The following is a 16,221-nucleotide window of genomic DNA, read 5'->3' as shown; positions in this document are numbered from 1 at the left end:
TCCTCTTCCCTCTCTATCCCTCTCTTGAATCCTTCCTCAGCAAAAATTGCTAGCAACAAATAAATTGTCCTTTGATGATGAATCCAGCTATCCACCCTAGAGTGAGGGAACTAATACCCTAATTGAGTAACCAATTCTCTTTGCCTAAGACTTGCCCAGTTTTGAACTGAAAGTCTTATGTGGACAAATCAAGATGGTTGGTCCCTTTAGACCCAAACACTGTGTAGCTGCTGAGGTAATAACCTCATCTTCTGCACCCTTTCCTTTTTTTTTTTAAGATTTTATTTATTTATTTGACAGAGAGAGACACAGCGAGAGAGGGAACACAAGCAGGGAGAGCAGGAGAGGGAGAAGCAGGCTTCCCGTGGAGCAGGGAGCCCGATGTGGGGCTCGATCCCAGGACCCTGGGATCATGACCTGAGCCGAAGGCAGACGCTTAATGACTGAGCCACCCAGGCGCCCCTGCACCCTTTCTTATACATTTGCAACAAACGTCCATGGCTATGAGTAATCTAGATGCATCTCTTCTATGAAATCCATGAAGCGCCTGGCCTGCAGGATGGTCCTCTCCCTCCCCCAACTCTGTTCCATGTCCCCAAACCTGGCTCAACTTCTCTTTTTCAATCAATACTCCCTTGGCATACTTTAACCATATTCTAAATTGAGACATTTGTCTTCTTTGCTTTGACTCTTTCCTTCATTACCTACGTGCAATTAATCACCAAGTTCTGTTGATTTATACTTTGAAATGTCTGTGGAGTACACCTTTTCCCATCTTTACTACCATCATAATAACAATTATAATAAAAGCCAAACCCAACTCTAAGGACTAGTTGAAGTTGATTCAAGAAAGAACGGAAGGAGAGGAATAGGAATCAACAGTCTATAGAATTCAGAATTTCCCCCAAATTATTTGATGATAAAACTCATTTTTCACAGAGCAGCTAATGGAACCATCGTTCCATGAAGTACAATTTGGTAAAGGCTCATCTAGCCCACAGATGCACTGTTTGGCAGAATTGAAAAGAATGTTTAAGAACATCAGGTAGAGCTGTATAATTGTATATATGAAAACTCTGAGACCATAAGGGCAACAGCACCACAAGCCACATGGCTCACCTCCAGGAGACCGAGGCTTTGAATCAGGTCCTGACTCTGTTCAGGGTTCTCTGTACTGTGCCATCCACTCTCTCCTCTTGGGCGATCTGCATTTTGCAACCCTTCACTGAAATAGTCTTCCTCTCTCCCCACTGAAATTCTACCCATAATTCAAGGCCAAGCTCAACTTTCAATTAAATTCTTCTACATCATTTGCTAACCACACAAGCCCACACAGGTGCCAACTTCTGCTAAATTATTGTTAACAGTTGTTTTTATCATCCAGTGTGCTACCTAGTATCAAGCATTATAAATACCTAGTATGTGTATCATCACGAGCCAAGCTTGTGACCATGGCATTCATTTATAATCTGCTATATCCTTTTAAATATTTTATTTATATATATATATATTTTTTTTTTAAAGATTTTATTTATTTATTTGAGACAGAGAGAATGAGAGACAGAGAGCATGAGAGGGAGGAGGGTCAGAGGGAGAAGCAGACTCCCTGCCGAGCAGGGAGCCCGATGCGGGACTCGATCCCGGGACTCCAGGATCATGACCTGAGTCGAAGGCAGTCGCTTAACCGACTGAGCCACCCAGGCACCCTATATATATTTTTTTTTGAGAGAGAGAGAGAGCAAGCACATGAGTGGGGAGAGGGGCAAAGGGAGAGGGAGAGAATCTCGAGGAGACTCCACGCTGAGCACAGAGCCCCGGGCGGGACTCTATCTTATGACCCTGAGATCACAACCTGAACCAAAACCAAGAGTCAAATGCTTAACCGACTGAGCCACCCAGGCACCCCTTAATCTGCTATATCCTCTTAAACTAGACTAGAAAGAGCTTCAGAATCCATGATACTTTCAGCCTGATACGCAGATGGCCACAGCCAACCAGCCATGGCCAGCATGTGACATGAAACTTCTTTAAGGCCCTGAATTTGTTGTTAAACTATCTCACGTGTGTGACTGTTGGACCTTCCTGCACAGCAGAGCCAGTGTCTCCAAATTCTTTCACAAAACCACTAGCTCCAAGTATAGTCCTCTGCCCCAATAACTGTGCAATAATTGTTAGAACGTCTGAATATCGATGTGGAACTGACAACAAGATTTACATAAAGCTTCATTACAAAGCACTTTCACACATGGTACCACATTTAATGAATTCTCACCACCCGGGGAAGTAGGTATGATTCAGCTCCCCAATTCCTACTAGACAGTGCGCTTCTGAGGGACGAGAAGCTTCTGTTGCTGATTGGCCTCTCTGGGGCTCAGGTCAGAGTACACAGTCGATCTGGTGGAGCTGAGGTATAAATTCGGAGGATGATACACAAGGGCCGAGAGAGTTTGTAACTTGCACCAGGTCACTCCCCCAACCCCCAGCCACTGCACCACACGGCCCAGCTGAGTCTTAGAAGTGCTCTCGGGCGCTTTGTATCTTCCATGTTTGAATTCTACTGTCATGGGCTTTTCCTTCTTCCTGGTAATGAAGCAGAACCTGGTGGGTTAATTAATCCTTCCCGATGCCGCGTAGCAGTAATAGGATCAAGAAGAAAGCTTTTCTCCTCCTGTGCTCCCAAGGGTGCCTGGCGGGAGCCCATGAGGAGATGGAACACAGCCTTCAGTCTGTTAATTGTTCAAGACCAAATCATCTGTCAGAAGGAAACAGAAAAAAAGACACCACTGAATTCAGAGTAAGAACAATAAATAACATTTAGTGCGATACCCTTGAGAAAAATAAAGCTGCCGACATTCTGCTTCTGAGGGAAAACAGAAATGCTCAGTGTGTCTGCAGACCTGTGGAGGGCAGCACAGTGTGATGCAGGAGAAAAGACAGCGAGCAGGTCAGATGGCCTGGCTCTTCGACCCTCACGGGGCGCCCCTCCCGGCCCCCCACTCCACACTCGGTGCCCCTGCCCCGGGGAGACAGAGGCTGACAGCTAGGAAAAAATGATCGTGCAAATAGGAGAAGTCATTTCCTAATAGGAAGTCCCTTTTGGGGAAGGGGATAGAGGAGCGTATTGCAATTGTCTCCTATTAGTCTCCCCACTTCCATCCTATACTCCCAAATCCACCCTAAATGGCTCCCCAGTGACTTCAAAATAAAAGCCAACCCCAGGCTCTGACCCCTCTCTGACTCTGCAGCCACAAACCCCTGGCTTCAGCAGCACCGTGGTGCTCGTGGTGCCACACTCAAGACATGGCTCCACTCTGAACCTCTGCCTCTTCTTTCCTCTCCATCAGGAGGGCCTTTTCCTCCAGCTGGCTAACTCCTCCTCAGTCTTTAAGGAGAGTCTCCTCTAATGTCACCACTTCCCCACCTCCAGCCTCTACCACCAGAGCCTCTGTGACACTCAACTGTCACACCCAGGTCAACAGTCCAGTACCATGGTCAAGGAAACAGATACCTGAGCCAGATGACCCGGGCTTGAGTCTAATCTCTGCAGCATATCGCTTATGTGATGAAAGAAAGAAAGAAAGAAAAAGAAAGAAAGAGAGAAAGAAAGAAAGAAAGAAAGAAAGAAAGAAAGAAAGAAAGAAAGAAAGAAAGAAAGAAAGAAAGAAAGAAAGAAATGATTTTTTAAAATTATTTTTAAGAATCTCTACATCCAACGTGGGGCTTGAACTCTCAACCCCAAGATCAAGAGTCACATGCTCCACCGACTGAGCCAGCCAGGTGCCCCTTGCTATGTGATCTTGAGTTCAATTTCTTGATTGCTGTTGCTCACTTCAAAAATGCAGTAGAGATAATAGCAGTTTCTACTTCAGAAGTTGTAGGAGAATTAAATTGTTTAATACATGTAAATGACCGAGATCAGTGCTTATTGTGAGGTATTATAGCCATCAATCATATTTCACAATAATGATTGCCAGGTCCATCTTCCTCTCTGAGCTGTGAGTTCTTTGAGAACACAGTACATATCCATTTCGTTATGCCCGGCACTTTGAGTACAGTTTCCCAATCCCTCTCCCCTCTTCTCCGTAAGAGAATTAACAATCCCTCCCTACCACTCATGCCCTGCAGTGCTCTCCTACAGGAAAGAGTAGTTTCCCAGCCCTTTGACATCGTGCATGATCATGTGACTCGTTTAGCCAATAAGATGTGAGTGGAAGTGACAGCCAATTCCCAAAAGAAGCTTCAAGAGCATTACATGATTTCACCTTCTCCCTTCCCTCCTCTGCCATGAGAACAGCGTGTCCCAGACAGAGGTCGCTCCTTCATCCTGGATCCCAGGAGCCAGAACATATCTTGGAACAGGACCACAAGCAGAGCTGACCTGCGATCAGTACATAATATGAAGAAGAAATGAGTGTTTGGTTTTAGGTCATGGAAGTTCGGGTTTATTTCTAACCACATCATAAGCTAGTAAAAACTGTTGAATACCATACCCAATTAAGGTTTATTGAATAAATAGGTACACTGATAAAAGCATGAATAAATGAGTGAATTATGCTTCATGTAGTTTCTAGCTAGGTCAATGGCTGTGCATGTGCATCACTAAATCAATTAATTTAAGTACATGCTTTTCTAATGGTGAATGTGTTTTCTGACATTTATTTTAAATATAATACTTTATAAATAAAAAATCAGACAAGGGCACTTGGGTGACTCAGTTGGTTAAGTGTCTGACTCTCGATTTTAGCTCCAGTCATGATCTCAGGGTCATGAGATTGAGCCCTGCTCCACACTCAGTGGGGAGTCGGCTGGAGGATTCTCTCTCTCCCTCTCCCTCTCCCTGTGCCCCTCTCCCCAGTCCCTCATGCTCTCTCAGAAAAAAAAAAAAAAATCGGACAGTGATGCTGTAGTCATCCAGACACATTCAGTATATCTATCCCCAGGCCAAAGGAAAGGAAAGGCAGCAGTGGAAAAAGGAACATTTCTTGGGCAGCTCCTATGTTTCAGGCACTTTACATCAGCCGGTTCAAAAGGACCTTCCAACAATCCTAACAAGCTCTATTTCCAGATGTGGAAACCGAGGCTCAGAAACCAGGAGGTCGCTAGAGATAAGTGACGATCCAGATGTGAACCCGGATCTGTTTGCCTACAAAGCCCATGCTCTGTCCACTAAAGGACACTATAACTGAGGAAGTATCTGAAGACACCCCAGGAAAACCTGGCTATATCCACAATACTCCTCAGACACTACACATAATATTCATCACTTTCCTTTGGCACATGACCCCAAATCCTGACAGTGAGAGGTCCAAGTGAAACTATTTGGAAATGTATTATCCCTGGAGGGATTAAGCAGACTATCAGTCATTTAGTCTCAATAAATGGATGTGTTTAATCAAATTGTTATCCTATCACAAAATTAAAATCTGTCCGAGAAAAGAGAAAATGCTAGTGTGGGTACCATGGGGAAGGGAGAAAGAGAAAAGAGCAGTTTCCATTGGGGATTTCAAACCTGAATGCCCACAGGGCCAAGTGAGGGGGGCAATACATGAAGATAAGAAACGGGTGGGTGTTGGCAAGTCGGGGCCCACATGCCTAGTCTAAAGGGGACAGCGACTGGCTTGTTCAGTCAGTTATTACTGTGCAGGAATGCCAGGCTTCTAGAAGCTGGATCTATGTGAAATCTCCAAATGTTTCAATGTTGGCAACCTCATTCAGGTTGTTTTTCCAATACTATACATTCCAATCCTCCTCTGAAAGTCGTCACATGGGTTCTGACCTGTCACGTATTCGTAATGCGTAGGACACCTGAGTGAATTGCAGTCTTGGAAGGGAAAGAGAAAAAGGGGAAAGCCAGAGTCTAAGACCTTATGCTTGGGAGGGAGAAGGGGAAAGGGCAGAGGATGGTGATACAGGACAAACACAGAAGGTGAGTGCTGGAAAACAAACTTCTTTTCACACGATTGGCTTAGGCTGATTGGTTCTTCCCCATTTCAACATGGCCTCAAGTAAAAGCAAACTCTGATAAGGAAAAGCCATTTGGTCCCGAATAAACTTCATTACTCTGCTAAATATCTTTACTGGATTTCATTTGATCCTAGTCATTCTCAACTCAATATTGTGTTCGGCCAACTTAACCTTTTAAAAGGAGTTTTATTGATGGTATGCTATGCAGGCATTAACATTTCTCAAAAAAAAAAAGAAAGAAAGAAAGAAATAGAAAGAATTAAATTGCTTTGCTTAGCGATCTTAATTATCTGGAATAATTAGCTCTAGTCAGTTCTCCAACAAGAGCTCTCCAGAGAAATCAGTGTTTGGGGAAAGGGAGAGAAAGGGGGAGCGAAGCTTGCGACAAAAGCAAGCATTTGGCAAGTTGTTTAGAAATATCTAATTAACCCCGAGAGTGAGACTGACAAAGCCACTTCCTTAGTGCTTAATTATTAAAAGCAAATAAAGGAAGTAAATATTCAGGGAGCTAGACTATTGGGCCCTGGAAAATAGGAGCCACTCAGAGCCAAAGTATTCAATAATCCCCAAACATGCAGGCGTTGTGTGAGCTCCCATGGGTTTGTGTCTGCAGATCTCTGCTCAGGATAGTCTTCGGTCCCATCTCAGCTCAAGAACACCTATCAGGCCTTTGTGCAGTCTCCCCTGACTCACCTTTGTCCAACCAGAGAAAACTGTTCTCTTCTCTGTGTTTCTACAGCCTTTGCACATCAAAATCACTTCATTGTGCATTCATTAGGTGCTTGTCTGTCCCCCTAGATTGTAAGCTTTTTAAAGCTCGGGTGAGCGCTTATTCACCTCTATATCCACAGTGTCTGGTATATATGGAACAGAGCAGATGTGTGATAAATGGAATTTGACTGAACCTATGGATCAATAGCTTTTTGGGAAAAGTCTAGTACACAGTAGAAACTCAATAAATCCTTCCTTATTTCCTTATTTTCTCCCTCTTCCCTCCCTCCCTCTCTCCCTTCCTTCCTTCCTTCCTATTTTTATTTCACTTTAAGTTCGACAATTAAAGGTATCGATTCCAGAGCTGCTGGGCCCAAACAACCATGCTCTCCCACGTGAGTTTATCATTTTGACTTGTGATTGACTTTCAATAAGCCAATGCAGATCACAGTGGAGTGGCTGAGAAATCCCGGGACAAGGGTGGCATAGGGGCACCTCGAGGCAGAAGCCCACTGCGAGGGAAGCTTCTTGATTTGCAGTCACCACTCAGCCCTGCAGCATGTGAAACTGCAGGCACAAAAGGAAAAGAAGCCTGGAAGAGAAAGAAAGGAGGGAAAGGGAGAGGAAAACCCAATGACACACAGGCATCTGCTGATGTGACTCAAGGTGAGTTGTCAAAACCAGCTGGTGTATTTGCCTTGAGGACTATGGGAATCCTGAGGGCTGTTCGTAGAATTTGATTTAAATATTTAAAAAGCTCCCCGAACCTGGAGCTGAGTCTTGAAGGCTGAGTAAGAATTAACTGGGTGAAGAAAGTTGGAAAGGTCTTCCAAAAGGAGGGAGCAGCATAAAGAGGGAAACATCATGGAGGGAGCAGGAATCCAGGCCAGGCAATTTGGTTTTCTACACAATAGCGCTACTCTGCTAAATATGCAAATAGAGAGTAAGGAAGATACAAGACTAGTGAGGTCAAGGAGACACATTTACAGTCATCGCTAATTTCTGGGCTTGGGTGTGGCCCAGAAGAAGTGATGCTCCCAAGCCTCACCTCCTCCTTAGTTTCAGTCTCAGGGTGTACTGCCTGCTGGCTGTCCATCGTCACTTGGGTGTCCTCTAAGCACCCTCAACATGTACAACACTCAGTGCTTTATATTCCCCCATAAGCCTCCTTCTCCCCCTAACATTCTCTCTGTTAACTGCACTGCATCATTTTCCCAGCTGGCTAAGGGAAATCTTGGATATCATCCTCGGTCTTCTCTTTCCCTCCCTCCAACACCCAGTTGACCAGCAAGTCCTGAAGACTTGGCCTCCTAACAGTTCTTGAATCTCTGCCTTCTTCCCCATTCCAATCATTATTGCCCTCATCATCTTTTCTCCTGGATAGTAGCCACCCAACAGGGCCCCTTACCTCCAACTCCAACTCTCCTATCTGAGAATTTACCATTTATCTTTTCTAGCTGTAATTACTAAGACCAGTTGGCTTTCACCTATTAAATGCCTATTATATGCCAAGCACTATGCAAGATCCTCAGACTACAGTTCCTCACTTAGTCCTTATGGTGGTGATGATGGGCTGCCCTGAGCAAAGGCTGACTCTTGAAAGGTGAATAATTTACAAATGAACTGCGGCTGATAAAATATCAGGTGTATAAAAATATCACGTCGCCACAATGTACACCTGAAACTAATAGGATATTGCATGTCAATTATACTTTAAAAAATAAATAATAAAAATAAATAAATCAGAGCCTGTGCTGCCGGGCTATAGCCATGATATGCGTGCACCAGCTTTCTCCAGTGGGGGAATGAAGCAGCAGAGCCAGCCAGGTGGCTCTCTTATAAAAGGCATAGAGAGGTGGTCAAGATTCCTATTCTCTCTCATTGTAACAATGGGGGTTTGTGAGGAGCATCAGAATTTGGTCAAACCACCACATTTCCTACATAAACGTAAGTCCAGTGGACTACCTATGCGGCACTCTCTCCCTCGTGTCAGTTGGTAAGGTAGGGTCCACTCTTCATGCCGGGAACTACATCCAGGATTGTTTTTTTCCAACTACGCATGCCTGCTATCTCATCCCACCAGGCTTTGCAAATGACTTCTCTACTGAGACACGCAGACCCTCCCTGGAAAGGTAGCCATCTCTATTTGATCCTCAGTGAAGAGAAGGAAACAAAGTCCACTTTCTTAAGCTATTGGGAAAACATGGGGCTTCCCGTGGGCATAAAGAGAAGCCAGAAGAAAGTGGAGAAGCACAACGTGCAAAGAGTAGAGCAGCCCAAGCATTCAGGGGCTGGGAAAGGGAGCACACAGAAGTGGATGGAACCAGTTATTTTGTCTGGAAAGGAGGTGAGAAAGAGGGAGATGGCTATATTCAGCCTAGGGATTATCATAAGGAGCAAATAGAGAAAGTTCAAGAGGATGAAATGAGTTCCTCTGTGGGAAAGAAATCAGTGGGTTTGGGCGTGAAGAAACTGGTCATGCTGCAGGACAGGTGTGCCTCCCCAGGTGTGCTCTAACAAAAGAGAGCATTTAGTCTTTTAGTAATTTTCTCAGGTGGAGGACAAGGGACTCATCTCACTCACACTGGCACATAAAAGCTATGCCAAGAAGAAGCTCATTTGGAGTGAGAAGTTTCAGATGGGCTGTTGATTGTGATGTCCCCACCCTACTGCCCAAAGCATAATCACTCATGCCTGCCCACATATCCATACTCACACACACACACTCACGCTCACACTGTTGCACACGCACACACCCCTGCCCAGACATGCACATACACTCATGCATAATCACAGTCTCGCATGCTTACGCTTGCACTCACACGCAGGTCCACAAGAGCATACACTCATACACAAACCCATCTGGAAAGAAAGCATTGAGAATTAATGACCACAGCTGAGGCCAGAAGGACAGATGGAAACCAAAGCCGAGAGTCCTAGTGGGAAGGCTTTTAGTCCTATACACCCCCATACCTGAGATGTCCTTCTTGCCCATGTCCAGAGACTTCCAAGTCTTACCCGTCTATAGGAACCCCTTGCCAGAGGGGCTGCCCAGCTCTTATTCTCTAGAAACTGTTTCCACTGCCCAAAGCAGGTCTTGGCAGCCATGTTTCTAGGGATAGTTCCTCTGGCCATAGCTAATTGGTTTAAGGCCTGAACTCCTGACACACAGCTTGGTTAATCATATTATATGTCCCAGAAGTTGAAGGTTGGACCAGAAAGACAGAGAATCTTTGGCACTGAATCACATTGACAGTGAAACTCTCAAGAGAAGGGTCATACTTTCCCCTATTGAGGCTCCTGGGGAATCTCTGATTCCCACCCTGCCTGAGACTTATTTGTTGAGTACTTCCTTAGATTCTGTAAAATATCACAACCTACTCCCTGTGAACATCTTAAAGCTAGATTAGCTTTGATTTATTTTACTTGCAAACAAAAAACAAAAACACCATTCATTCTGATCTTATTCAAACACTCACTCCTGCCTGTGCCTCCGGCTAGAGGTGATCTGTTCATCTTCAGAACAGCAATAGCATTTTAATGGCTTTATTGTCTTCTCTCTACCATTTATTTCTCTCCTACCTTCAATACTAGACCATAAGCTACTTGAAAGTAGAAGCCATGTCTTATTCATCATTTTAGCCCACACAGCACCTAGTACAGAATCTTGCACACAATAGTTCTTGATGAGCATTTGTTGAATGAATGAGCAAATACATAATTGAATAAATGAATGAAAAAAATAAGTAATCTCAAGTGATGCTAAATATTTATTGTTTTTCCCCAAGAATTCATGAGTTTATGAACCTAGAATCTAAACATCCTCACATGTGAATCAGTTCATTTTATTTCATTTTATTGATTTGTTTACAACCATGTGCCTGACACAGGGGATGCAAAGATGAGTAAGATATGGACTCTGTTTTTAAGAACCTATGATCTCACTGGATGGATGAGGGGGTGGGGGTGTAATGAGGCAAACAAACATGGCTCCCCACCCTGGGACACAGCCCTGCACCCCCCATTCCCGGGAGCAGAAGTGGGAAAGTCACACATTGCACATCCATCCCAATCTTGCAACAAGACCGTATTAAAAGCCATTTTTCAAGCTTGAGTAAGATGTTTATGACCTGATAGACGATGGCTGGCAAACTCATTTCATCATAAATATCACAGCAGATAATATACTTCGGTATAAATGATGCATCTGCCTATGCGGGGATCCTCAGAGTGAGTAATGCTCCTCCGACATGGGCTTCTTAAAGATAAACAAATTACGGGCCGTAATTACCCAACTTTTGATTTTCTTTTTTATGAGCTTTTCTTCACCCTAATCACACTCGGGGTGGGAAGATGAAAGCTACAACTGGGACTTAGAGAAGGAAGGGAAAAGAGTTTGCTCCCTCCGCAGTGAGGCCGATGCCAGATAAATGCCCAAAGAAGGAGTTGATGTTCCTATTGCTCTGGAAGGAGAGGGGAGACTCAGCAAGTGGGAAGATGCATAGAAAGTGGGGAAAATCAGTAGGGAAGAAAGTGGTCATTTCTGAAGCATGTACATTTTTTTTTAAAAGATTTTATTTATTTATTCACAAGAAACAGAGAGAGAGACAGAGGCAGAGGGAGAAGCAGGCTCCCCGCGGAGCAGGGATCCCGATGCAGGACTCGATCCCAGGACCCTGGGATCATGACCTGAGCCGAAAGCAGACGCTTAACCGACTGAGCCACCCAGGCGTCCCTGAAGCATGTACATTTTTAGAAGACGTAAAAGGAATTCTTTTTCTCCCTGACACATACACATACATATCATAGGTGCAGATAAAATTCTATATCTCCGAATTGTCCCCCCACCTTCCCACCCCTTGCAAAGTGTGGGCCCAGATTTGCGCATTCTCTAGCCCACTGTGACTTCTGAATCCTACTTTCTGGATGCAGTCTTTCCTATGTCCCTCCAAAGGTTTGCTTAAAATTCAATTTTACAAATACCCAAACCCTTTACCTCCTGATAGACCCCTGTCTGTTGTCATCAATTGCTCTACCAAAATGTCTCCTCTATGGTTTCTGAGCATGTTGTTAAAATTCATACTTCTAAAAATTTCATCTTATAAAAGGAACCAGACTCTATTGGGCTAGTAACTTCTCCTGAGATAACAAGGTATGAAGGAAGTCTGTCGTTAAAAAAATCAGTCAATCAACATGTAAGAGGGTCACAGTGTAATGTAGTAGAATAATCTCTTGATTGGATATCAGGAAGTCTGAGTTTAATTAGGAACTTTATCATTTCTTAGGCAAGTGACATTTCTTCACTTCTGTCCGAGTCCGTTTTCTTCTCACTTAAAAATGGGGATCACCCATCTGGTAGGTTGCTTTGAAGATTCAATGTAATAATATTCCAAAAAAGTCCCTGAATCTTTCTGGATGTTCAATAAATATTTACTTTCATCCCAGCATCCTAAGTCTGGATAATAGAGGGCTATAGAATTGCATTGTATTCTTCTCTGTACCTTCGAAGATTTTTCCACATTAACAACATTCTCTGGAGGCAGGCAAGACAGAAGTGTTTCCTTACTTTATTGGTGAAGACATTGGAGCACAGAGAGGTTAAGAGACTTGCCCAAGGCCACATGGAGATTTAAAACCCAGATTCTTGAGTCTCTCTGTGCTTTTTGAAGAAGGCATACTCACTTGGGAGGATCAGGTCAAAAGGAGGTTCCTTTCATAAAATATTTACAAACCTTGACACTTCTGAGCAAGGAAGCAGCCCACACAGTTGCTGAGCTGTGAGTCCAGCAGATGTGAGCTTTGCCCTCAGAGAGAAAGAGCCAGCCGATATCTAATGCCAGAAACGCGATGGATGAGGTTAATGGTTTGTATCTGAAAAAACGAGCTGTGGCTAGGGAAGAGAAATATGCAGAAACCTAGTGATAAATGTATTCATTTCCTGGGGCTGGTGTAACAAATTACCACAAACTGGATGGCTTAAAACAACATATTCTCCCACAGTCCTGGAGGCTAGAAATATGAAATCAAGATGTCAGCAGGGCCATGTTCTCTTTGAAGACTCGAGGAAAGAATCCTTTCTTGTCTCCTCCTGGCTTCTAGTTATTGCCAGCCCTTGGTGTTCCTTAGCTTGGAGCTGCCTCATGTGCCTCTTTGCCTCCGTCATCACATGGGTGCTCCCTGGATGAGTCTGTTTCTGAATCTCTTCTCTTCATATCAGGACACCATCGTATGGCATTAAGGGCCCACCCTACTCCCATGTGGCCTCGTTTTAACTTACCTCATTTCATCTCTAACAACCCTATTTCCAAATAAGCTTGCATTCTGAGGTTCCCGGTAGGACATGAATTTGGTGGCAGGATGGGGGGTAGTTACTATTCAACTCAGTACAACAAGGACATGAAACTCAGGCAGAGGAGGAAGACCGAGAAAACTGAACAGAAAAAAACAAAAAGGAGAGAGAGGAGACCAAATCAGAGAATGAGACAGAGGCAGGAGGAGACAGAACTAGAGAGACACAGACAGAGAGATGCAACAGAAAAGAATAAGAAAGAGAAATAGAAAAGTGCTAGTGAGGGGCGCCTGGCTGGCTCAGTCAGTAGAGCATGTGACTCTTGATCTCAGGGCTGTGAGTTCAAGCCCCACATTGAGTGTAGAAATTACTTAAAAATAAAGTCTTTAAGGAAAACAAAAGAAAGATGCTAGTGAGGGAAACAAACATACACATACACACTCCTGCACATCAAGTGTGAGAGGCAGAGAGAAACATTTCTGGTGTTTAAAAAATTACCCCAAATATGCATCTTCTTTCTGTCTAGATGCCCAGGGGGCAGCCCTAAACCTGTTAATGGGACCTGAACTGCACCGTGGAAAGTGATCCAAATATTTTCTTGGGGGTTAATAAGAGGACCCCAGTAAGAGAGACCAGCTAGCTGGGCTCCTAGGAATCCCTTGTGGCTCTCACATTCCTACTTACTCCTACAACTCTGGCTCAGGGGCTTCCAGTTTTAAAGTTGAGAACCTGGATATTGGTCAAAAAATGTTTTTTTCAAAAAGCCGGTTTCAGGACATCAGGGCAACCTCATGTCCATTCACCTTCTATTGAGAGGAAAATGGACCACCCAGATGTGATGACATTTGCCCCCTAAGGAGCATATGTTCCTGGTCTCTGGCAAGCTGCTAGGTGTCCCTCTGTACCCGTTATTCATCCAACCAGATGTTAATTCCATATCCTGATCTTTTCCAGCTTCCTGGAGTTTCCCAAAGATCTCCAAAGGGAGACTAGTCACTTGAGCATCAGCCAAAACAGACACCAGGGCAGAGGAGTTATAAATTAACAGCAGGAAGGAGGTGTCAGGGCTGGCAGGAGAACACCAGTGTGTGTGTGTGTGTGTGTGTGTGTGTGTGTGTGTGTGTGTGTGTGTGCAGGCTTTCTTGGAGAAGTAGGTGGAGGCAGGGGAAGTCCATCGGTAGAGACCCAGCCATTTCCATTTCCAAGCTACAGGGCTTTAGAACCCTCTTGTCATTGGAACCCTTTCCTCATGATGGAAAGTCATATACAGCAGACAGACTTTGTGAACTAAGGTCTCCCCTTGCTTTTATGTTCCTTTACCATAGTGAAAATTGAGTTTGGCTTCTGGGGGTAACAGTCTCCATTCTCTCCCCATCATAGAAACCCCCCACTTAAAAAGAGAAAGACATAAGCTTGCAGGTCTCCTCAGGGAAATTCTCTACACCAGCCTGACTTGGCCAGTAGTGTGACTGGGGAGATGTAGGTCAAAGACAGAAAAACAGGCTCAAGCCAACACAGTCACATTCTTAGCCACTGAGCCATCTCTCTGGAGTAGCAAAGAGAAAGAGCCATCTTCCTGTATTTCTGCATGTTTAAAGCTTCTGGGCTTCTGGGTTCCCCATCATCTTCCTTCTCATAACAGCAAAGAGAGTGAGGTACACATGCCTATCTACAGGAAAAAACACCGAAAAGGCAATCAGTTAGTAGATACTTATCTCAGATGGCTGTACAATGGAGTATACACCTTGGTTGTCATAGTGGCTGTTACTCATTCATTCATTCTCTTATTTTCTCATTCAATATTTTTCTTCACCACACTTATATTGATCTCTGTTAAGCACTGGAGGTACCAAGATGAAAAAACTCAGTCCCTAATTTTGATTCAGGGTTAGAGCAAAGCAAGGAAAACTCTAGAAGCTGAGATCCCAGGATCATAAACCACAGGAATGGATTCTTCTACTTGAGGGCTGGCCCTTCCCATCTCCTCCGCGAGATGGGGGAAGCTCTGAGCGAAATCACAAAAAAGTGTTTGGGGCTTCTCCCAACTCTGGGTCCCTCCTCTGCCAAGTGTCTAGCACCCCACCCCCCACCCTGGTGCCCTAATGACTTAATTCATCCTCACAAGCTATATCACTCCAACCAGTTAGCGAGACAAAAACCTCAGAGTCAAGCAGCTAAGAGAAGTCTAGAAAAGACTGGAAATTTGGAAGTTTGGAAAGGGCATTGGTTATTCCTGGAATGCTGTCACAAAAGATAATGACTGCCCCAGGGTTCCAGGCTGAAAGAGAAAGAGCCAACAGCCCAAGAGCAGGAGACAATGAAATAAACAGACATGGCTGCTAGCATTTCTGAGTAGTTTGTAATGACTCTCTGTACCTATTGTTTCTCTGCTGAAATATCCCTTGACCTAAGCAATACCTTCCCTGTAGATTTTGACTTCCAGTGTATTTTTGTATTTCATGTACACACATTCTCTTTAGCATCTCATCAGCAATGTTCTCATATGAAAGCAATAGAGACAAACTCCATGGGCTGGTCATGTGTGTGTCGCCTCTCATACGCATTTGCTGCCTTTCCCTTGCTCTGTTCTGTATTTTGGGGAACAACAAGGGCCCCTTGCAGCTGGCCTCTGGGTAGATTCTGCCAGTGGTGCATGGTGGCAGCCTGGCAGTAGGGACCAGGGGAGAAGCAGTATTTTTCCTTTCTTGCTTTGCCTAAGGCACCAAACAGGCCAGGCATGATTCAAGCTCCCTCGGGTCAGCCCCAGCCTGTGGGATCTGAAAACATACTTCCTCCCATCTGGACCCCAGTTCTAGAGGTAACAACAGCGTCCTGCAACTGCTAATCTTTGGGCTGACTCACCATTCCTTGTTTGGCTTTCCAGCTTTTTCCATCACCCTGTATGAAACTCCTGCTATTCAATTCCCCCAATTGAAAGGTCTAGGGTGATTTCTTTTCTCCTATTTGAAACTTGAGGGGAGCCTGGGTGGCTCAGTCAGTTAAGCATCTGCCTTCGGCTCAGGTCACGATCCCAGGGTCCTGGGATGGAGTCCCGCAGCAGGCTCCCTGCTCGGCAAAGAGCCTGCTTCTCCCTCTCCCTCTGCCCCTCCCCCTGCTTGTGTTCTCTCTCTCTCTCTGTCAAATAAATAAAATCTTTAAAAAAAATAAAATTTTTTAAAAAAGAAACTTGATATGTTCTGATTGGTCTAAGCAGAAAAGTAATTTACTAGAAGTATGTTGGGTCATTTGCAGAGCTG

The 16,221-nt window shown here is 44.4% G+C and overlaps 1 long non-coding RNA gene across 1 annotated transcript in view; it reads right to left on the bottom strand.

Moving 5' to 3' along the window:
* Nucleotides 1-1,713: 1,713 nt before the first annotated feature.
* The window catches only part of LOC145722320 (uncharacterized), a 61,606-nt gene continuing 47,098 nt past the window's right edge, over nucleotides 1,714-16,221 (bottom strand). Inside the window, exon 3 of the long non-coding RNA XR_014146487.1 lies at nucleotides 1,714-2,752. This is a non-coding gene — a long non-coding RNA (uncharacterized LOC145722320). The remainder of the gene's footprint in view (nucleotides 2,753-16,221) is intronic.

This window comes from Leptonychotes weddellii, chromosome 6 (genome assembly GCF_054177405.1).
Source record: "Leptonychotes weddellii isolate Sample4059 chromosome 6, ASM5417740v2, whole genome shotgun sequence".
NCBI classification, from domain to species: domain Eukaryota; kingdom Metazoa; phylum Chordata; class Mammalia; order Carnivora; family Phocidae; genus Leptonychotes; species Leptonychotes weddellii.
Note: the sequence above shows the minus strand (reverse complement) of the source record. Positions and strands in the feature narration are given on the sequence as shown.